The following is a 23,779-nucleotide window of genomic DNA, read 5'->3' as shown; positions in this document are numbered from 1 at the left end:
CTGAATGGTCAGTAGTTTGAAACAGCCAGCAACTTTGAGGGAGAAAAACTGGACTTTCTCCTCCTGAAAACAGTTACAGTCTCGGAAACGCACAAGGGGTCGCTGTGAATCAGCATTGACTGGAAGGCAGTGAGTTTGGTTTGGTAGCTCTCTGACCAGGAAAGGCTTCCCGCTGGAGCTTCCTCCCGAAACTTGAAAATTGCCAGCCTCAACAACTGTGCAAGCCAGTTTCTTGCTATGAATCCTTCTTCATAGACACAGATAAGCTTCACTGCGCTTGAGACTCTAGTGAGCCCCACCTAAGAAAATATGAAAGGGTTTTATGTTCATCAGTAAGTGCTTCACGATTTCTTTGGTTTCAGCAAGCAAGGTTGGGCTAGCTCATCCTAACTCATCATATTTTATCTCATCTCATCTTCCGAGTGACGTTCTTGCTGTTAAAAACTTCGAAGAGATCTTTGGCAGCAATGTTTCCCGGTGAATCATGTCATTTGATTTTTAACTGCTGTTTACATGACTGTTGGTTGTGGATCAAAGTCAAATAAAACATATCACTATTTTCATCCTTTCTCTGTTTGCCATGTTGCTGCTTATTGGTCCAGCTGTAAAGGTTTTACTTTTCTTTATGTTGAGGTGAAACCTATGTTAAAGGTTGCAGTCTTTTATCTTTACCAATGAGTACTTCAAGTCCTTTACACTTCTAGGTAGCAAAATTGTGTCATCTACATGCCATCGGTCATTAACTAGTCTTTCTCCAATCCTGTTACCATGTTATGCTTCAGACAGTTCTGAATTGTGAATTATTATCTCCTCATATAGATTGAAAAATATGATGAAAGGATACACTGAATCATATATTTTCTGATTTTAAACCAGGCAGTAACCTGGTTTAGAGATCCTTGTTTTGTTTGAATGCAGCCTCTTGAACCATCTACAGGTTCTGAATGAGCACGATTAAGTAAGTGTTCTGGAATTCCTGTTATTCACAATGCTATTCATATATTTCTGGAATTTATTCAATCTAATGCTTTTTCATAGTCAATGAAACACAGACACACATATTTCCACTTTTATCCACAATTCATCTGGTAGCAGCGAAAATATCCCTGTTCCTGAGTCGGGTTTGAATTTCTGGCAGTTCCCAGTTATTTTACTGCTGCAGCATGTTTTGGATTATCTTCAGCAAAAAATTGCTGAAACGATATTGTTTTATAATGTCCTCTTTCTATTGGATCAACTTGCTGTGAGATGAGCACAAATGTGGAGTTCTTACAGTTATTTTGGCCAGTTGACCAGTATTTCTAAATCGTTAGCAATGATGAATAGGTAATTCTAGCACTTCATCCCTTTCTTGAAATATTTCATCAGCATTCTATTAATTCCTGGAGTTTTTTGTTTTTCCAAAATCTTCAGTGCTCCTTGGACTTAATTCTTCATTATCATCAGTTCTTAATCGTATGCTTCCTGAAAGGAACATCATTTGTTTCTGGTACAGCGACTCTGACTATCCATTCCATCTTCTTCCATCCTTCAATATTTTACCAGAGAATCCTTCAATATTGCAACTCGAGGTTTGAATTTTTCCCCAGTTCACTTACCTTGGGAAATACCAATCACATGTCTTCCTTTTGGTTTCCTAACTCAAAGTCTTTGTGCATTTTATTGTAATATGTTGCTTAGTCTACCTGAACTGTCCTTTAAAATCTCTTTCCACAGAGATAGTCAATTTTTCTTCTCTGGATTCCAACAGACAAGACACATGTATATAGCTGCTATTTATTCATTTACTTATTTAGGAGGGAAAAAAGTATTTGCAATAAATATCTTTTGTAAGGAGAATATGAGGGTTGAACCTGATCTCCTCTGACTTCAAAAGGAGGAAGAAGAATCGAACTCAACATCAGCCCCAGATAGATTCTTATAAGGTAATTCTGAAACCAATAGTCCCTCCTTTGTTACACTCTATTTCTGCTGTGGGTTGAATAATTTATTTCAATGACCACACAGAACTCACAAGCCACGCACATAATCACTGGACTGATTAGAGAAGTTAACACATTATCATTCTGGATTAGAAATTCTCAAGAGACAGTTCTTCCGTCAGGAGAACCTCTTCTCAGTCATGGTAAAGGCAAACCTCTTTCTGATCCAAAAATGCTCAGGCACATAATCACTTGGCCTCTGCCCTGCTGGGGCCAGGGTTACAAAGATCTAATATACCATAACCTCCTCTTGACTGTGCTAGTTCTGTGTGGCAGGAACCCTCCTCTACAGAAGTCCCAGGAGACATGCAACTCTGCAAGTAAGAGTTCTACCTGAAAGGACTCCGCTTTCTCACTCGGTAGACCAGGGAGGACACTGCTCTGCTGCATCCTTTCAGTTCTGCTGTCTGCCACCACGGCTCTGCTGCTCTTCTGTTTGTCACAGCTCTGTCTCATGAATGAGGAGGTTCAGAACACAGAACTCTCAAGGTGTATAAGAAGTGGTCCATACCTGGTTCTTCTTTTTAGATGGCAATGAGATCCCCATTTCTGCTTCTGAAATTGATCATTTTAGATTTAGTGGGATGGCAAACTGGCCAAAGCCCTCATTATAGCTCCAAATATTTTACTTACATAGTTCAACCAGTCATTTGTCGGGGTTACAAAAACTATAACTAGAAGAACCATATTACATAATTCACTGCACTCCATCCTTTGTTTTACAAAATTCTCTCATATCTGGCATTTTTCTAGTGGTGGTTAAAAAGGCCCTGTATTCCCAACTGCATGCCTTCTTTGTTTTTTGCCTTCATACTCCAACCATGAGTAATTATTAATGAATCTTAATTCTAAGTTTGATCAATGCTTCTTGATTTCATGTTTGATCAACTTCAGACTGCTGAAGTTGGCAAAATTCTTAATTTCTTAGTGGTCGGTGCCCAAATTTGAGTAGTCTTTCTATTAACTCATCTTCCCTATAGATGTATGAATACTATCATAATATTGGCAGCATTGTGCTACAAAAAGATGTTCTTTTTAATAAGAAATGCATCTTCCTTCCACTCTCTGTCTCTCCCAGTGCAGAAAACCATATGCTTTTCTGACCAATGTAGCAATGCCATCCTCTTTAGCTCACTAAGTCTAGGATGTCAAATTTTATGCATTCTATGTCATTTTTACTACCTCCAATTTTCCTAGATTCATATTTCTTACACTTTCCATTCCAATGACTGATTGATGTTCATTTCTATTTCTTCTCATTCTGACTCAGTTCATACAGGTAGATGATAGCTTCACAGAGGTTGTTCTATCGAGGTCAAGTCTATTTTGGGGAGTCAGCTTTCGGCGCACTGTGAGTGCCGTACAACCCGAGGAGCTGGCCTTCTAGCACGATTCCAGAAAATGTTCAGCTGCTGTTCAGAAGCGTTTCCAAATGTGGGCTCTTCTTCCTTCGTCCTAGTTGATTCTTGCCTTGAATTTCCCCTGAAATGTATCAACCCTGATTTTCCTTCCTGGTATTCGCAATACCGTGGCACAGCTTCAGTGCCACCGCACCCCACAGGCTACCACAGCAGAACAAACGGACAGACCCTCCTAGACAGCGGAATGGTGGGTCTTTTCATTATTCCAAAATACAGCCTCTGGTGTTTCCTTGGACTGAACAGTCTAGTCACATTTACTTTACTGAATTTATTGGGACTATTTTTACCATTTGTTATCAATTTCCTCTTGTTTATTATTTACTTTGCATTAGCATTCTCTCTCAAAAAGGACTCTAGTGTTCGAACTGTCTCCTTAATTCATGGCAATGGCCACACAGCACTCTCAGACAATGTTCACAATAATGGGGATTATCATGAAACTTAACAGGTTACATGCAGGTAAGAAATACTCGGGATAGAGTTGTTCAATCAGGACATGTTACAAATTACTTGTAGGGTTGTGAAAAAATGTTCAAAGGACGTGCCACTCCACTGTGAGTTTCATCCTAAAGACCCTAAGCTCCAGCTCCATTCATCAGCAAGCCCACCAGCCACTCACTCCAGCAGCCAGCACGTTCTCTTATTCTCGAAAGTTCAGCACTTAGTCTCAGGTTCTGTCTCCTGTTCTATTACTGCTACTCCTCTGTCTCCCCTCTGATTTTACAGTGGGCGTCCCAGATAAAGAGGTTCACTACATAGGGAACTCAGGGCCTAGAGGCCCATGCTCTACTCCTGGCTCTTGCTAGTAGTAAAATGCCCTTTCCTACTTCTCAAATGGAGTACTTTATACCCAGCAGTGTGCTAATAATTCACAGCTGAATCATACACTACGATCAGTATCTTCCCACACCATCCTACCCAGACCCATTAGTGAAAAGCCACTTGGTGGGAATTGCTGAGACTATGGCTATAAGAACCATATTAAATAATTCGGTGCTCTGCAATTAGTGTTTTACTAACCAAACCAACTGCTTACTCCTGAGTTGATTCTGATTCATAATTCAGGAAAAAAAATATAATTTACAAGTGTATACATTTTGCTCCAAGTGGTTCTGTTGCCATTGTGTATTTTCCTGGTGTGTTTGTGTGCATAAGTGTGAGTGCTCTTTTTAAATATAAATAGGTGTAACCTTTTGTACATATACATTTATCCCTTCCAAGGTATTTCATTCTGTCCTGAAGATGCATGCTTCATAATTGCATCTGGGCTCTTTTCTTTTTAATTTTTAGTATTGATTTTAATATCAGTCCACTGAACAAACACCATTTCAGTTTTTAATTTTTAGCAACTTTTGAAAAATTCCATTTATCTATGATGGCATTTTTCTTCTTTATGTGTAGAATACTAGGTTAATTATTGTTTTCTTTTAGTTTTTTGAAAGATGTGATTCAATTTTTTCAGGTTGTCATCATTTCTGACATCCATCATTGTTATTTTTGTTCTCTTGAATGTAATATAGGAGCCCTGTTGGTGTACTGGTTAAGCACTGGACTGCTAAGCTCAGAGTCAACAGTTCAAAACCATCAGTTGCTCTGTGGGAGAAAGACTGGACTTTCTATCACCAAAGACTTCCAGATCCAGATACTGACAAGGGCATCCCTACCCTGTTCTATCAAGTAGTCACAGTCAACTCAATGGAAATGAGAATGTAATATCTTTTCATTTTAAATTAGCTCATATTTGTTCTTAACATTATACCCATAATGTATCTAATTATGATGTGCTTTATATTTATCCATATTACATTTCCTGAATTTGATGAACCACAGGGAATTCTCTAATACGTACTGCCTCTTTAAATATTTCTTATGTTTATTTTTTTTTCATTCTGTTTTCAAACTCTAGTTTGCAGTTATGTTTAAAAATTCAATATTCTCATTGATTCTTGACTGTTCTATTCTGTTACTGTTTTCAAATTTCCCTTTTCTTTTCATTTTGGCATTTCCTCTTGACCTATTATTGTCTGTCATATAGCACAATGTTAAATACTTCATCCTTTCTTAAAATTAGATTGGTATTTACAATGATATTGCAAACATATTATATTTCAGGCTATAAGTAAGTACTTGTCACCTATATTTAACCTAGCTTGGCCATATTGAGTTTGCATATTTTAACTATTTAGTGGTGTGCTATTTCCATTTGTACAGTATTAATTTCTCTGGAGCTGAGCAATATATTCAATATCAATCTAATATCTTAGAACAGGGGTACTCACACTTTTTCAGCATGCGAACTACTTATAAAATGATCAAGTCAAAATGATCTACCAATTACAAAAATGCAAAACATATATTATTTATTTATTGCATTTATTCATAAATGCATTGAGAATTCTTTATATGTACAATCTATGTTTATGTACCTTGCATAACCGCATGAGTCCATATAGCACAACACAACACAATTAACTATGTACATTTTTTGTCATTACCTGAGTTTACTCTAATGACTTGCACTGAATGGAATGAACCAGGGCTGCGTAGTCCGGACAGTAGCTGCTGACAGCCAGCCTCAAGAACACTTCCAAATGATCATCAGTCATGGTGGAACGGTACTTGGACTTAATGATCTTTATGTGCAAAAAGACTGGCTCACATAAATAAGTAGAGCTTATGCAGTCAAGGAGGTAGCACATTTTCTCATGTTTGGGTACTTTCCCTCTGCGAGTAAGTTCCAGAACTGTTCATACGCTCTGGATTTCAGCTGAATGTCGGTTTTACATGTCAGAATCTCCTGTTTCGTATGAAAGTGATACGTTTTTGTCTTCTTACTTGGTCCAGCTCCCCCACTCATTTTAATACCCTTTCTTACATTTAAGAGAAAAAACCAAGATCTGAAAATTGGCGATAACCTAGTTTGTCAGTTTTGCTGCACTTAGCCAGTTGTTTGCACATGCATTTGACACCTACGATTACATCTGATTGGCTGTGCTGTATATCAATTAAGTGACAGGATTGATGATAGGCTTAGGTCTATTTCTTTAATGCCATACAATCTACCTACACTACATTTGTGATTGACATATTAAGTACCCCGTCTTAGAACCATTCCATTCTTCCTAATTTCACTATAAGCTGATTCCACTCTAAAGACCTCTTACCTACTCCTATGTACTCATGTTTTGGCACAAGGTCACAATATACAACCTAATCTCTAACCAAAATTCTGGTCCCTCCCACCCAAAGAAAATGTTTGCATATACATTCGTTTTCCATAGTACTTTAAAGAGAGCATGCCTTATAATATTTTCCTGTAAGAAATTATTTACCATTCTTATGTAATCCTTAAATTTTTTTCTTATTCAAATAACCCCCTTACACTCCAGTCTCAAGATTTGATCTTAATAATGATACTGGGTAATAGATTGCTTTGGATTGATATGTAAAACCAGAAAGAAAAAGAACAAATGGAGAGAGAGACAGAAGGAGTTAAGCAAGTACAAAAGGCTTCGATAAATGAATTCATTACCTTTAGTGGAAAGGCAGGGAGATAGGGGAGGTGCCAATATCAACCAGAGAAGAAAGCAAAACATTTATTGTATTTATAATTTCTCTTTGACTTCCTAGTTCTTGCTTGGATATTTAATATCTTTTATTTGCCACTTATCAAGAAATCACTAATTTAAAACTTGACAGTAACCATCTTAGTCCCCTACTATTGTGATCACGTAAAATTGCCTTTTCAAGAGAACCAGTCCACCTCTGAATTAGCACATGATATCTAAATTAGCTATTCAGGTAACATTAATTAAGAATACCTTGAAATTTCCCAAGCAAAATTATTGCTTTATGGACATTCTGGACTCAGTTCATTAAAAAAGAGTAATTACCCTATTAATGCTCTGAGGTTATTCTCTTTTGTAAGTGAATAAAATTGAAACTGAATTATATATTAAAAAGAATGAGTTATAGAGCTTTAAAGACACACATAATTTTAAAGGGTTACATTTGCACAGTTTTTGAAAGATGTGCCATTTTGGTTCAACATTTCAGAGTTGCAATTTTGCCACAAAAAGCACAGAGAACTTCATTAATCTCAGCGATGGACATCGGTTCCAAAGGAATATTCTATTAGCCAAAGTAATGCATAGACTATAAAAGCATACTTGGCATTTTTACACAAAATGAAAAAGAACTATATTACTAATCAATGACTTACCAAAGATACAGGGAATATCTGAGCCTAATTTTAGTCACACTTTCAGCCATTTCAAATGCATGGCTTTCTAGTGCCACTAAACTGAAACAGCGTACGGCTTACATTTTTAGGCAATCTAAAATTTGACTAAGATTTGATGTTAAAATTTGCAAATTCAAATAGGAAGCATAAATAACATGTTTTCTCTCACTGCACACAGTTTTAATAACCATAATGAGAAACAAAATGGGAGCAAATGAATTCAGAGGAAAACAGAGCAAAATCCACACATGTAGAGAAATACTTCCTGCTCAATTGTGAAATATTGAGTTTTAAACTTTTATATTTTCATAATATTTCTAGTATGTTAACATAAAATATAATAAATTATAATCCCAGTAACTTAATAGTATCACTACTTTAATTCTATTGGCACATTTTCTTTTTTATCTAGTGAGCTTTTATTATTCATTGATCATGTGTTGAAATTACAATATTATTTTCCTCCCAGCCTCACCATAGCTTTCAAAGTCTACTTCGTTAAGTGTGAAAACTATTATTTTTCTTGTCTTTCTTTTTTGCCTTTTATAATAGTGATCTCATGCAGCATTTGTCTTTATGATATTTACTAACTGGTGAGAATAGTGCTTTCTGAATTTGTCCATGTTATGAGACATTTTTGACAGTCTCATCATTGGTTTTTAGAGATGCACAATATTCCATTTTATATATATACCAGAGTTTGTTTATCCAATGGAAACAATTTTGGTTGGTTCCATCTTTTTGTTATTGTGGATAGCTTTGTGAAAACGTGGGTATACATACACGTATGTCTTTTGATCTCTTAACTACTCCTTCATTGAGCACTGATTGAGGGTCCAAGTAAGACAAAATTCTTGACAACTTCAAACATTTCTTCATTTATCCTGATTTTATCTGTTCATCCTGTTGTGAAGAATTTAGTCTTCCTGACGAATCCATTTTGAAGGTTACAATCCTCGATCTTCATGAGCAAGTGCTTCAATTCCTCCTCACTTTCAGCAAGCAATACAACAAATTGACAATTGGTGGAATTAACACTATGAGAAGTCATATAGAAGTATAATACACAAAGTAAATAGAAATAAAAATTCCTTGAGTGGTTTCAAGTTGAATGTAATAAAAAAAGATTTCTACAGGGAATTATCATTAGCTAGCCACCTAGTGAGGTACAGTTTCATAAACTTGCTAGCTTAAAAGAAATTGGGCCCAGTGAACAACACAATCAATGTATCAGGAGTACTTAACAAAGAGAGCTGCCACAAATTGTATTTGGGTAATCCAGGTCTGAAAACTCAGTGCTTTAAAATAAATGTACATATATGCATATTAAATCATAAAGCTTATGAAATTTTTGCTGTTATTTTTAAATAATGAAAATTAGTACTTCATTTATTTGAAAACTATTTACAATTATTTTGCAATGCATAGTTTTTTTTAAAGAATTATATTGAAAGATCTGTTGTGCTTTATGTGGAGGTTTACAGAGCATATCATTAGTTTTCTAGTCAAGAGTTTGTTAGCACTTAAATCCAACTCTACCATTTCAGTCCCTCTATGCACCACTATGATCCCACCCCCTCACGGTGCTTCAAGTTTCCGTTTATCTGCTTTTCCTAACCCTTTTTATCCAAAGTGGTTGATTCTTCTAACACGAAAGAGAGTTCGGTTTCAGATATTAAGAATGAGTAAGGGGCATAAACTTGGGGTCCCACCAGTCTCTCACTAACCCATAAGCCTAGTCTTTATAATCTTAAATTCTGTACCACATTTTGTACCAGAACCTTCTAATGTGGCCTTTTTTAGAGAAGTTAGTAGTGATACCTGGTACCTGGACATCATTGTTCTGGTTTATGGAAATGCACATATTTTTAATCATTAATGTCTCTCAAAAATTAACCATTATGAGGGTACCAATTTCAAATAACTTAGAATATATATTCTGAGTTGACATGTAATCAACAACTGTTTAAGTTGCAATTTATGGAAAAAATAAATATTATGGAATATTTATATTTGTTGTGGCCGTTTTTTGCTGCTCATCATATAAAGGCGATTCAGCTCTCAGACAACTATAGCCATGTTCACATAGTACAGAAGCTGAGCAACTGACAATAAGTAAATACACAAACACAACATATATATCACTGTGATGTTTTAATTTAATATTTGATTTTAAAATGTAATACCTCTAATGCTTTACTTGAATTTAATTTTTAATTAAAATGAAAACTGCAATGTATTAAGTACATTTCTAAGATAATAATTTATATAAACGCTAACCTATTATAGTCTTCTCTTGATAGTTTAACTAGTAAGAAAAGTAAAATCACTGCTATTTTAAATATGACAAACACCTGTTTAGAAATCTAATTTGACACTAAATGAGATTTTCAAGGTGACAGTAGATATAACAAAAGGGACTAGTTATTGAATAATCCCACAGAGTGAAACCATTAGACCATAGTAATCCCTCTTCTCTGCTCATTTACTTACGTTGGAAGAGTATAGAAATCCACACTTATAACCACTATGCAGCTTGGGCTCTAGTAAGCCATGAGGGTACCTTATACAGGTTTTGGAGGACCCCTGTGGCATAGTGGTTATGAATTGAGCTGAGATCCACAGTCAGCAGTTCAAAACTACTGCCCCTCCAAGGAAGAAAGACTGGTCTTTCTGTACCATTAACAATTACAAAACGATGTACAAATGCGCTTTACACAATTGATGTGTGTATGGATTGGGATAACAGTTGTATGAGCCCCTAATAAAATGTTAAAAAACAAAAAAGAGAAAAAGAAAAAAAAATCCATCTATCATACAACATTTACCAAATCAAAAAAAAAAAAAAAAAAAATTACAGGGATGTTCCACCTTCCCTATATGCTCACTATAGGTCGGCATGGGCTCAATGGCAGTGAGTTTAGTTTTTCATTTATTTTAGTTGTAGGGTTTCAGGCGGTAAATAGTCGTGGGAGCAAGTGGCCTCATCTTTCTCTGGAGGAATGGTTGGAGGGTTTACCCCCTCCCCCCCACCAATCTTACAGTTACAGATAAAATTGGACCCAGCAATGTAGGGTTGGTGGTTAGAGGGAAATTCTAAAGAAAGATGACCCAGAAGCCAAAGATTTAGTTAAAAATTTTTAAAAACTCAATTACTGGTTGATTTTGATGACAGTCTCTGGTAACACTGGAAGGAAGTGTTTCTGTCTGTGTGCAGGAATAGAGGTCTTACTGGCATTTGGTTCAAGAGAAAATAGAAAAATAGAAGTGAGAGCAATGAATATGAGGGTTCATTTAAGGGATATTTCTACAAAGTTAATAAAAATGTGGAATATTTGTGAGAGTAGATTTACAATAGGGTAAGTTCTATTAAGATATAAGATATGAAAAAAAGTTATCATTAATTATCAGAGGAAAAATAATATGTAGGATAGAGAAGAAATAACTCATAAAATAATCTGTTTGATGGGCCAGGATTGGCCCACAAATCCTGAGGACAACATTTCTGCTCAGAGCACCCAATGCACAGAGAGGACCATAGGGCTGGCCCCACCACGAGACTAGACTTCCGTCACTGACCCATAGCACTACAAGGGACAACACTGGAGGCACAATTCAGGAATTGTGACCAATCTGACTCCACCACACTAAGGTGAAATGCTAAGGCTGTGCAACAGAACAGCAACTGGAGCAAAGCAATGAAGTCCCCAGGGAATACCAAAAATAAATTTCAAGGCCAGAGCATGGCACATCATCAGGTTCAACAGGAAAACATTGGAATTATTTATAAGCTTTTCTTTTATTTTGTCAATGTTTTTTGGTTTTCTTTTGTTGTTTTGTTTTGCTCTGCCTTGCTTTTGTGCTTATGATTGTCTCTGCATGTTTATCTAGATAAGATAGGCAGGATGAACAATCTGGAGGAGAAAACAACAGGACTGATGGTTTGGGGGTGGTAGGGGGGCATGGGAGAGGAGAGGCAGGGAGAGTAAGTGGAGGTAAACAACCCCAGGGACAAGGGAAAAAGAAGTGATCTAAAATCGATGGTGAGGAAAGTATAGGATGCCTGGTATGGCTTGGGCAAGGGCAATGTATCCGAGAGGAATAACTGAAATCCAAATGAAAGCTGAACATGACAGTGGGACAAGAGGAAAGTAAAAGGAAATACAGAAGTAACTAGGAGGCAAAGGGAATTTATAGAGGTCTAAAAACAGGCATGCACATATGTAAATATATTTATATATAACAATAGGGAAATAGATGTATGAGCATATATTTATATGTTAAGTATTAAGGTAACAAATGGACATTGGGCCTCTACTTAAGTACTCCCTCAATGCAAGAACACTTTATTCTAATAACCTGGCATTCCGTGATGCTCACCTTCCCGACACGATCGCTAAAGACAAAATGGGTGTGTAGCAAATGTGGTGAAGAATGATGATGGTGCCCAGCTATCAAAAGATACAGCATCTGGGGTCTTAAAAGCTTGAAGACAAACAAGCAGCCATCTAGCTGAGAAACAACAAAGTCCACATGGAAGAAGCACACAGCCTATGAGATCATGAGGTGTCAATGGGATCAAGTATCAGCCATCAAAGACCCAGAACAAGAAAATCATATCAATGTGAATGAGGAGGAGTGCCGAGTAGAGACTCAAAGCCCATCAGTAGATAATTGGACATCCCCTTACAGAAGGGTCACAAGGACCAGACAAACCAGTCAGGGTGAATTATAGCACCAATGAAGCATGCAACTTTCCTCTAGTTCTTTAATGTTTCCTCCTCCCCACTATCATGATCCCAATTCTACCTTACAAATTCAGCTAGACCAGAGCATGTACACGGGTACAGATAATAGCTAGAAACACAGGGAATCCAGGACGATAAACCCCTGAGGACCAATAATGAGAATAGTGATACCAGGAGGGCAATGGGAAGGTGGGGGGACAAACGGGGAACTGATCACAATGATCCACATATAACTCCCTCCCTGAGGGACGGACAACAGAAAAGTGGGTGAACGGCAACATTGGTCAGTGTAAGACATGAAAAAAAATAAAAATTCATAAATTACTAAGAGTTCATGAGGGAGGGAGGGTGGGGAAGGAAAGGGGAAAAATGAGGAGCTGATACTTAAGGCTCAAGTAGAAATAAAATGTTTTGAAAATTATGATGGCAACAAATGTACAAATATGCTTGACACAATGGATATATGTACATATTGTGATAACAGTTGTATGAGCCCCCAATAAAAAAGATTTTTTGAAAATTTGTTTGATAAGAAAAGTGGGGATGTGACTCAGTGCAGAAGTGGATGGATTGACTGTTCTCATGACCATACAGAGTTTTCCATAGTAACAATGGGACTGGTACAACAGATGGGCAGTAAATTTATGAAGTCAGTGAATTCGGTGGTGAGGAGGTAAAAATTATTTTCTGCTACTATTTTTTTTTCTCTTCACTAAAACCGAAAGTATTGTAATCAGTTAAGGATGGAGGAACAGTAAAGATGTTTAAACTTGGAAGACATAGAAGGTGTTACAAAGTTGTCTTTAAAATACTTATTGGATAGAATTGACATATCATAAAATACAGTTCAATTATATTAAAAAGAGTTGTACAAGTATCACCACAATCAATTTTAGAACATTTTCTTTTTTCTTGTACTCATTGCTGTTTGCTTCTCATTTCCCTCTAACCTCCCTTGCTATACTTCTAAGAATGCATTAATCAGTCAAGGAGGCCTGGTGGTATTGTCGTTACACATTGTCCTTCGATCCAGAAGGTTGGCGGTTCAAAACTATCTATAGCTTTGTGGGAGAAACACTTGGCCTTGTACTTCTGGAAACAGTTACAGTCTCAAAAACACAGAGGCGGTGTCTCTGTGTCAGAAATTTTTTGAGGGCAGTGAGTTTGGGTTTATAGATTTACTTATCGGACATATAGATTGTGTTAGACATCATTCTCTAGAGAGATAAAACCAAATTGCTGATAATTTAATATATTTATTTATAAAGATAATTAGATATATAACAAGAAATGAACTGTTAAATCATATGCAGATAAATATATAATAAAAGAAAGAAACAGTTAAATTATAAAGCACTACAAATGGCTCAATTCAACTCACTCCCGTGAGAGAGTTGTGAGAGACTAGCAGTCCTTCAAGTCTAGTCTGCTGCCAGATCTTCCTCTATTTATAGAGAGAGCTAAGCTATGTTGGCACAGCAGCCAATCAGAAGGCAGGTTACCAATTGCCAGCCAGGTCACCAACCACCAGTCACCACTCCAGAGATGTCTTAAAGGGACCTCAACTTACAACGACACAGTCCACAGGCTAGGCGTCCCACAGGTAGTGTAGCCTTTAAATTGAGGCACAGAACAAGCAAGGCAGCGCACATTGGTCTGATGATCAAAGAGCGAGAGACAAGAAAGAGGAGGCTCACCAAGCCATTTATCTCTTTGCCCTTCAGTTAATCCCACGTGTGTTTATCGGCCAGGCTGGCACAATAAACTATCTCATAGATTTACTTATCCTGGATTTCATATACAGAAAAATATACCATAAAGCCAATAACAATAACAAAGTAAAGTAGAGAAAAACTTCAATCAAAATAAAAGCAGAATATTAAAAACTAGAACAAATTTAAAATGGGTCAAAAGGAAGATCAAATGATAAGGTGTTAAATTTTAATCTGAATGCATCTTCAATAATCCACTTTCCAATGCATTCAGCAAGATAGCAATAATATTCATATCCCTGGTCTATGGTCACAGAGGATTCACCAGAGATGTAATCCATGTGTATTTCCCCTTTACTTTAGAAAAAAAAAAAGACTAAAACAACTTTTAAATGAATCAAAAGGGAGATAAAATATTACATTTTAACCTATCTATATCTACTGTAATTGCTTCTGCAATGCTCTCTGTCTGATAACAAGTCTATTAACATCCCCCAACTATGGTGAGAGGGGATTCATCTGAGGTATAATCTATGTGTGGGCCCTGCAAATGGCTATTGGACTTCTCTGCCATGCATAGCCCTCTCTGAGCTGGGTGTGCCCAATTGAAGTTCTAATGCCATTCCTTCCTTCAGATTTGGATTTTATCATTTACAATCCTTGGATCACACAGGTTGGTGTACTTCTATATGGACCTCACTTAGATGACTGCATGTGTGAAGACACACCTCTAAGATCCCAGATGCTATTCTTTCTGGTAGTAGGACACCCTCTAGTCGTTTTACCACATTATGTACAGCAACCATATCTTCAGTGATCTTTTCATGAGGGGGAACATTAAGCAGGGACATGTCATAATAACTAATTGTACTTAGTTGTGGCTAGAATTACATAGGAGGCCCCAAAACATTTATACATCTATAGTTTATATATGCCTCTGGTTCAATTTAGAGACTTCATTATCATTTTATGTTAGAGAGCATTAGCAATCATCCCCTTGATGCATAAGTTAATTTTACTAATACTGTTATTAATTTAGCCAACAGTACAGCATTTGAAACAGTATTGAGGAAAGGGAATCATACAAGTACAGGCAGACTACAGACCACATTGCTTGAATTTTTTATTTGGACAGATTAAATTCTTAAGTGACTAGACACTTGTTAACACACAAAATAAATGGGGGTTGGTGATAGGCCAAAACTTGTGGTAATACTCATTGGCAATGGCAGAACCATGTCTACCCGATTAATAAATGTCATAATATAACAAGGAGGGCATTAAATTAGTAAACATATCATAGTCTCTGACCACTATTCATTGGGCACCCTCAAGGCAAGGTATCCCAACCAAGTCCAACGACTGCCAGTAAGTCCATCTGTCGGAAGAGATGACAGAGAATCTCAATATAAGCAGCTAAAACTAGACTAGAGACTGACTGTGGAACAAACAATCAATTGCTCACATGTAAGTTCAAGTAAAAAGTGAAGAAATTTAAAACAAGTCCATACAAGTCAAAATATGCCCTTGAATTTTGAGAATATCTCAAGAACATATTTGATTCAATGAACACTATGGCAGAAGATCTGATGAGCTGTGGGAGGACATCAAGACCATTATTCATGAGGAAAACTGTAAGTCATAAAAGGCGAGAAAGAAATAATAGATGTAAGTGGATGTCAGAAGAGATTCTGAAACTTGCTCTTAATGACAGAATAGCTAAAGGAAAAGGACGAAATTATGAAGTCAGAGCAGGACGGAAAATTGCAAAGAGCAGCTCAGGAATAAAAAGCCAAATATTATAATGAAATGAGAAAATACCTAAAATTAGAAAACCAAAATGGAAAAACACATTCAGCATATTTTTAAAAGAAAGGTCTCAAGAAAAAAAGCAAGCCTCAAGTGGCGATATTGAACGATTCTGTGGACAAAATATTGATTGAATCAGGAAGCTTGAAGAGGAGATGGAAAGAATGCACAGTTAATGTACCAGAGTTCAAGTCAACATTCCATTATTTCAAAAGGTAACATGTCCACAAGAATCAATGTTACTCAAAGAAGAAGTTCAAGCAGCACTGAAAGCAGAAGCCAAAAACAAGACTCCAGAAATTGATGGGATACCCATTGAAATGTTTCAACCAGTTGATGAAGCGTTGAAAGTACTTATTAGTCTATGCCAGGAAATTTACTAGACAGTTACTTGGCCAACTGACTTGAAGATATCCATATTTGTACCCAGTCTGAAGAAAAATGGCCTACTACTAGAATGCTCAAATGATTGACCAACATCAGTGATATCACATGAGAGTGAAATTTTGTTAAAGATCATTCAACATTTCCAGCAGCACGTTGACGGGGAGCTTCCAGAGGTTCAGGTCAGATTCAGAGGAGAACATGGCACAAGCGATCTCATTGGTGATGTCAGATGAATCTGGCTGAAAGCACAGAATCCCAAAAAGATGCTTGCTGTGCTGTGTCAAGTTGTATGCCAAGACATTCGACTATGTGGATCCTAGGAAACTATGGATAATCTTGAGGAAAATGGGAATTCCAGAAGTCTTCATCATGCTCCTGAGAAAATTCTACATGGATCAAGAAGTTATGGGCACAGAACAAGGAAATACTGCATGGTTTAAAATTAGGCAAGATGTGTTTCAGGGCTACATCCTTTCACCATACTTATTCGTTCTGTATGCTACGCACATAATCAGAGAAGCCGGCTTGTATGAAAAGCAATGTGCTTCAGAAGTGCAGGAGGCTTATTCACAAGCGATGGTGTGCAGATGACATAACCTTGCTTGCTGAAAGTTAGGAGAACGTGAAGCACTTGCTGATGATCAAAGATTTCAGCCTTCAGTAGGCATTAAAACTCATTTTAAAGACCCAAATTCTCACAACCGGACCAACAGTCAACATCATGCTAAAGGAAGAAAACTTTGAAGTTGTCAAGAATTTTGCCTTGCTTGGACCCACAGTCAATGTTCATGGAAACAGCAAAGATATCAAAATATTAGTCACAGAAATTTTAAGGAATCTACTGAAAGTATTCTTAAAGCATCTGTGACAGAGGGCAACTGCCCCACCTGCAGGTGCATTGTACTTAGAACTATTTTTTAAATTGTTTTATTAGGGGCTCATTCAATCCATACATACATCAATTGTGTAAAGCACATTTGTACATTCATTGCCCTCATCATTCTCAAAACATTTGCTCTCCACTTAAGCCCCTGGCATCAGGTCCTCATTTTTTCCCCTCCCTCCTTACAACTATTTTTTAAGACTTAATTATGGCCACCACTTCACAAAGCTGTAGGCACAGCACTGGTTGTTCCACTATTTGCATGATTCTGTACACAATTGCCTCTTTGATATTGTTTTTCTCTTGGGGCTTGAATGTTTACCTTAATCCTATGGTTAAAATACAACTCTAATTTATATTTTCAATCCCATGCAAAATTGCCTGCTTGTCCCAGTGCCTGTCTTTTCTGTCTTTAAATACCACATCTATCTATCAAGTGGCTCAAGCAAGCAGGCACATTATTTTTTGATGCTTCTTTTATTCATTCCATAACTCTTACTCTACTCCAACCTTACCTCTCAACTTTATTTAAAATCCACCTTATACGCAGGGGCTTTAAAGAATTCATGGAAAAGTGAATTAAATGATAATGGAATATTTCCACTGAGCTTTCTGAAGCCCACTTGTATTTTCTATATCCACTAATCTAAACCCTGGTATCTATTGTATTGACTATGGTTTTAGTAAACAATATGTTAAGTGAATAAATAGTATATGTAATGGTTTCAATTAATAGATCTAGTTACCTATTTCAACTTTATTACAGAAGTAATCTTTTAAAAATGGAAACAAGATGCCATACCTTCCCCCTTAAGAAAGTGTTTCCATGATACTTAACATAACAAATATCTTACCCTAGTTTAGGAGTCGGTTGTTGGGGAAACCGTTTACCTCTGCATTTTAGATGAAAGGCTGAAGATTCAACCTACTCACAGGTGATTCAGAAGGTCAGCCCTACCACCTGCTTCTGGACGGCCCCAGCTCTGAGCAACCCTCTGCAGCAGTTCCACTCTGTCCACACAGGGTTGCTGCGAATCAAATCAACCCATCAACCATGAGCAACAACACACCCTGCTTTGAGAAAATGTTAATGATCTGCAAACTTTCCTGCCTCTCTTTCTTCAATCCATACATCTCTTCTTAATAGCTTTGTTTTTGTCATAATAGTTTACTTTCTGTGTGTCTATACATGAGAACGTTTTATTTTAAAATCTTGGCACTTTGTGTTGCTCCTGCCTAGAATATTCTCCCCCAACATCAACGGGTTCATTTTTATTGCATATCAATTCCATTTCAGAAATGCCTTCTCTGAAATCAAACTGAATCTAAAACAGTCCTCTCATTCTCTCTTCACAAAGGCCATTTCACTGGTTAATTGATTGAGGATACCTATCACCAACTTCAATGATTTCGTTTATATACTCGTGTTATATAATGTAAACTCCACGAAGGCCTCCATATTTTAACCTCTACCGACAGTTCCTTCCTAAAGAGTATCTGACCTATGATACGTTTTAGTAGATGTTATAAATGTCTTGTCTGTTACATGAATAAATTAACTACGCCTAGTTCAACTCCCAGCAGTATTAGTGTTACTCTTGTGTGATTAGGAGAATCCAAGGCTAGAATTTAAAAAATTTTATTATAGTTTAAGTTCTTTGTATTATGGATATTATATTTTGTTTCTTTGAATTCAGTGTTCCTCCAAAGTGATGAACTTGAAAAGAATTTATGTCAAATGTTTCCTTCTAATCTAAAATTCAATCATTGTAAATCATAAATGAATCTGAATGGATTTCAAAAACAGACATTTGAATGACCTAGACTTTTGTCCTAAGTGCAAATGTGGATGGGGAGAAAAAGTAATTTTGCCATTTCATTTACCATCATTATATATTTCTAATGCCAACCATGCTCCTGGATAGGCTGTGTGTGGCTGCTTGAGGGACCTGGCAGATCAGCATACAGTTGGAAGCACATATGGAGCAACCTTATGTCTGCCTACATTTTGCCAACAGGCATAACAGTTCTGGGTCATTATATTGCCAACCACTTTGACACATTTCTGCCTGCATAAGACCATGTCTAAGACCTGGACACAACTGAAAGCCCCCAGATATTGGCCCCTCTCACTGCTGATGCTTCAGTAAAGAAAAATGGAAACCCCAGGCCACAGCTCTGTTCTTTGATGAGAGACAAGTATTGGAGTGTGTATGTGCCTTCCATTACTCGGCGTACAATTCATTTTTCACGTCCAAAGAAATGTGCCAGTTGCTTGTCTAAAGCTTATGGGTTGCCTAATGCTGTTTGAGGAAGCACATTTTTACAGAATTAGGATTTCTATGCTAATTTTTTGGCTTTGAATTACTAAGCAGAGGGTACTTTTGATGCTTATTTAAATAACATCTCCACCCTTCTTGTCTCTTTTGGAAAGATAATCCCACAAACTGGCCAGACAAAGCATCTACTGTCCGTCTGATATGGATAAGAACAGAGCATTTTCCTGAGGCCTGCTGTGTGGGGCTCCTATACAGAAAGTCCCAGATCATTAGTCTGCACGTCTCATTTTGACATCGCTAGCAAGCTGTCCTCAGAAAGGCTCCCTGTTAGGATGCTTGTGATCAGAGTTTCAGGTCAGAGCAGTTCAGTCAGAAAAATAAAAAACAAGACAACGCCTTGAACCGTTCTGGCAACTGCAGTCGAACTGTTGTTTTCATAGACATGATGCTCCTTCCAGAAAATAAGAAAGGGTATCTTTCACCCATTCTTTTACTGTGTGTTTTATATTATTTAATGCTTCAGGCAATACCAAACAATAGTTAAGCATGTTACTCACAACACTCAGACCAGAACAAAAGGTTGAGTTAAACAGAAAATTATTTTTAATAGCAAAAACATAAACAACCCTCAATTTTTTTCCTACTGTCTCTATTGGAAATAATCTCTATAGAGGAGAAAATATTTTTTTAAATGAAAATAAAGCTCTGACAAGTCGATGGATCACGGAGTAAAAAAATTTACAAGATATCATCATCATATTGTGCCAGTTCTTAGGTTTTCCTCCTAAGCCTCTCTACATTCAGTTACTTAAATAAGCTTGTCCATTTAAAACTACAAGGCATAAAATAGAAGTACTTTAAATGGGTCACACTCACAATATAACTAAATTTTCTGTTTTTAAACAGGCATGATTTTGAATTTTGTTTTTAAGATGGAAAGGAGATTTCTATATGGGGTTGATTGCTTTCAATTTTTAAAACATGTAGGAAATGAATCTAAATTATAAGTCTTAAGATTCTGGTTGATTGCTTTCAATTTTTAAAACATGTAGGAAATGAATCTAAATTATAAGTCTTAAGATTCTGGATATAGTAGTTATATATAGAAGTCTCAAGCTTCATATGGTAAAGAAAAATAATGAATTCTAACAATATATAAAGTTAAAAAGAATTGACAACACAGTCCCTGGTTTATTATATATATTTCCTGGCTTTTTTCCTAAATTTAAAAACATGTAAATGATTTATGAAGATTAATGAGCTAATACTTCGGTGTAATTTGATGTGAGTTTTCATTTCAAATAGAATTTTTGAGCACTCTTCATAGGATCAAGTAGAACACACCTTAGGGTGATTCTGAGTGCTGCTGAAAATCAGACAGGCCTACATATTGCTATTGTGGATATGCCTAGCTTCACCAAACCAATTACCAGACTATAAAGGATAATATATGTCTCAGTTAAGTCTTTCAAAATTAATAATTTAACTCCCTATCAAACCTACTGCCATCAAGTTCATGTGATTCATAGCAGTACTACACAGAGTTTCCAAGACTATGAATCCACCCCTTTCTCTCACAGAGTGGATGGTGGGTTCAAACAATTGACTTTGTGGTTAGCGGCCAAACATCTCATGCATAGTACCACTAGGACTCCTTAGTTGCATTTCAATATTAATTACGTGTATTATACATAATATTTGTGGAATGTTTAGTAAGAGTGAGTAAATAGTTAGGGGCTTTCTAAACACTTTCTCCATTCTATTGCACAAAAATTTAATAATCCATAACTTTTAGAGATTAAGACAAAATGGCACAAATTCTTTGCCTACTACTATCTTATAGTTAAATTAATAAATAAACCTTCAAAATTGAAAAGGAACCTAAAATTAAACATTTAATCTTGTGCTACATATAACAAAAAAAGGCGTCCGTGTGCTCATGGATTAAGCACTGAGCCGTTAACTAAAATGTCGAGGACTCACACCCACCGGGCCTACGGTGGGAGAAGGACGTGGCAACTGGCTTCAGAGAAGACATGGAACCCAAACCGACAGGTACATTCCTTTTCACAGGGTCACTGTGAGCCAGAATGGAATCAACAGCAGCGGGTTCACTTGGGGGATACATTTATAAAATACATTTTGCTATATATAAAAAGATTATTCAGAGATCAGATCTCCCAGATTAAGAACCTTCTGATAACCCACCCCCTAAAAAGCAATGATTAAGAAAAGACTAAAAGGGAAATAGAGCAGGCAGAAAAGAGATAACACAGGAAGGAACAAATGGCAAATGGCTCTAGGTGTGTCCTGATTTTTAATTAAAATTGCTATTTTCAAATCAATCTCCAAAATACAAATACAATCAAACTTAACTATGATTGCACTATATTAAATAAACCAGCTTCTTCAGGTCAAAACTAGATTTTACCATATGTTTATAGTGGATGCAGAGCATTATTCAGGAAGATTGCTAATATAGAATACTTTTCTTAATATTCATTACTTGGCATATATGAACAAGCATATCTTTAAAATATGAATAACTACATACAAGCTAATCAATGTATAATGAAATGACATTGTATTCCTTGCATATCTAGCCACTTCCACAGTAAGAGAATACAAATACTTAAGGTACTGAGATGTATTATGCCTCAAAACAATTAAACATGATATAGTTAAAACTAACTACATTTAGGTGTTTCTCAAATTTGGAATTGCTTTGGTATTTTATTTTCTTCCAGAAAAAAAGCCCTTAGCCTTGTAGTTGTTCTTTTCACAATATTAATACTTTTTTAAAAAGCTTAATTTAACAAGTATCTTTTTTTTACTTTGTGTTTTTAATCTTAAATCTCTATGTATAATTTTTAGGAAAAAAGTATATTTTCCATTTTAAAGTCAATAGTGATGAAGCAAGAGTAAACAGGAGATGTTCAAATCATCTTTATTAAAATTATGATTACATGACTGTACAATTTGTTACATTTATTTTAACCCAGATTGTACACATTACTAAACTGCTTGTAGGTAGTAAAGCTAACATTAAAAAAACACTGCTATTATTTTAGTAAGTTGGTTTTTAATGAAGTTTCCAGGTATAAGTATACATAATGCAAAATAGTAGAACAATATTCTTGTTATGTATATATCTAAAAAATAGCATTAAATTTTGCTTAAATGTTAAATGAAGAAACATTTTTAAATGTACCAATAACAATTTTACTATATTTTCTATTAAATTTGGAGCCCTAGTGGCGTAGTTGTTACATGTTGGACTTCTAACTGTAAGGTCAGTAGTTCTAAAGCACCAGTTGCTCCTTGGAAGGAACATGGAGTCCCCTCCTCCAGTGAACAGTTACAGGCTTGGAAGCTCACCCGGTCCTCCAGGGTCACTATGAGCAACACATTGAGTGTTGACTCAATGACCGTGAGTTGGGTTTTCAGTTTGGATGTTCTTATGCTTATAATGGTGAATAATATCATGATGTTTCAAAAAATTTAAATGACTTCAAGATCATTTAAAACATAGTAGCTACACTTTCAGAAAGGTATAGAATTTAAATTTGAATATTCAATATTCAATGAATTCAAAATTCATTCTAAAACAGGCAGAAAACAGAATCAATCACCTAAAATTTGTAATTCATCCAGGGACTCAGTTCCCACAAGCATTTTGCCAACAATTAGTGATTGTTATAAAACCAGTGATTTATTAATGACATATCCTTGTGAGAAAGTATATTGATTTGTCTTTCTCCACTAGTTATAGCTCTTTTGCTCTGTTTCAGGAAAATCTCTTGAAAATCTGGTTCATAGTCATTGTTTCCAACTCTCCTCTTACCGTTTTCTCTCAACTTGTCCTTTGTGCTTTGTACTCCCCTCCTAAAAGACTACTCAGCTCAGGAGCATCAGTGATTATTAGGTTTCTAAATCTAGAGGGTACTTGGCATTTGCATTTTACTTGGACCCTCCACAATATTTTAGACAATTAGACTTCTATTTCCAGAAAATGTTCTTCTCTTGGACTCCACGGTACTGTGCATTCCTTCCCATCTGACCTCCGACTTCCCTGATGTCTCACGTCCCGGCTCCTCTGCTGGTTCCGTAGGCTCTCTGCTGCCTTTTGATGCAGCATCTCACAGCCAGTTCTTCACTGCTTTCTCGGCACCAGCTTCCCCAGGGAGCTGATTCATCTGAAGGACTTTCAAGTAGGATTTTTTTTCACTATAAATGAGTTTTGAGGTTTTTTCCCCTCCTGACATTTACTATACTACTGTCACGAAAATGAAATCCCTAAAATTGTAATCTTCAA

This window comes from Echinops telfairi, unplaced genomic scaffold (genome assembly GCF_000313985.2).
Source record: "Echinops telfairi isolate 266 unplaced genomic scaffold, ASM31398v2 ScPeMD7_3;HRSCAF=10, whole genome shotgun sequence".
Lineage (NCBI taxonomy): Eukaryota > Metazoa > Chordata > Mammalia > Afrosoricida > Tenrecidae > Echinops > Echinops telfairi.
The sequence above is the reverse complement of the archived record's forward strand: the minus strand, read 5'-3'. Positions refer to the sequence as shown.